We start from the raw sequence: 1281 nt of genomic DNA on the forward strand, positions 1-1281 counted from the left end.
CTGCATCGGGGTAGGTCCATGTGGCTTCTCCTCAGGGATGTCTCGCAGGAAGTGAGCCTTGCCAGCTGAAGCAGGGAACTGGCTAAGGCAGCTGAACTCTGGTCCGATCATCACAAAGCAAGAGACGCAAGAACTCGTAAGGCGAGGCTCACCGAGCCATTTATCCCTCCGCCCTTCAATTAATCCCACATGTGTTTATTGGCCAGGGTTACCACAATAAACTAACTCAATACTAAAGGTGGTAATCTTTCATCTTCATCAGTAAATGCTTCAACTTCTTTTGACTTTGGGACAGCAGGGTTGTGTCGTCTGCATATTTCAGGCTGATACCCAGCCTTCTTCCAATACTGATGCCATGTTTTTCTTCACGTGGTCCAACTTTCTAGATCATTTGCTCAGCATATAGACTGAATATGTGTGGTGACACACACCTCTCTTGATTTTAAGCCATAGAATATCTCCCTGTCCTGTGCAGACACCTGCTTCTTGGTGTATGTACAGAGTCCACGTGAACACAGGTGAGTGTTGTAGGATTTTTGTTCTTCTCGATGTTACATCCACAGTTTGTTGTAATCCACACAGTTGGGTGCCATTTTGTAACCAATAAAACAAAAGTTAATATTTTGCTGGCACTCTCTGTTTTCAGCCAAGATCCATCCAATAGCAACAATATTTCTTTTCCCATGCCCTCTTCTAAATCTGACTTGTTGGTGTAGTGCTGCACTCATTTTTAAAATGCCGTTCTGCAAAAGTTTCCTGTATGATACTGACCTGGTAGGGGAGATACCATGATCACGAAGGGGGTTTTCCCAGGGTGAGGCTTATCCATTGCACTCTGGATGTGCTGACCCCTGTGATTTCCTCAAATGTGGGAAACTCGACTGCACACTTTGTGGTAGTGGGGGACTGCATTCGCGCTCTCCTCTGATTAAATAAAGAAAAGAAAAAGAAAAAAAAGGTTTACTGTATGTAATATTAATGATGTCGTTTGGTAACTTCCACATTCTGTTTGGTCACCTTTCTTTGGAATGGGCACGAATCTCTTCCAGTTGGTTAGCCAGGTAGCTGTCTTCCAAATTTCCTGACATAGATGAGTGAGTGTTACCATTATTGCACCATTTTGTGGTAGCATTTCAATTGATATTCCATTAATTCTTGTAATTTTCAGCAATTCCTTGAATGCAGCTTGAACTTCTTCCATCAATATCATTGGTTCTTGGTCACATGCTGCCTCTTAACATAGTTGAATGCGTAGGCTGACCATCTTGATATTGTTTCTGC

The 1281-nt window shown here is 42.9% G+C and overlaps 1 non-coding gene across 1 annotated transcript; it reads left to right on the plus strand.

Annotated features, from left to right (window-relative positions):
- The first annotated feature begins 763 nt into the window (after positions 1–763).
- On the plus strand, positions 764–927 carry LOC115868627. Its single transcript, XR_004045713.1, has one exon. It is a non-coding gene; the product is annotated as a U1 spliceosomal RNA (small nuclear RNA).
- The last annotated feature ends 354 nt before the right edge of the window (positions 928–1281 follow it).

The sequence above is a fragment of the Echinops telfairi genome, unplaced genomic scaffold (assembly GCF_000313985.2).
Source record: "Echinops telfairi isolate 266 unplaced genomic scaffold, ASM31398v2 ScPeMD7_15;HRSCAF=58, whole genome shotgun sequence".
Lineage (NCBI taxonomy): Eukaryota > Metazoa > Chordata > Mammalia > Afrosoricida > Tenrecidae > Echinops > Echinops telfairi.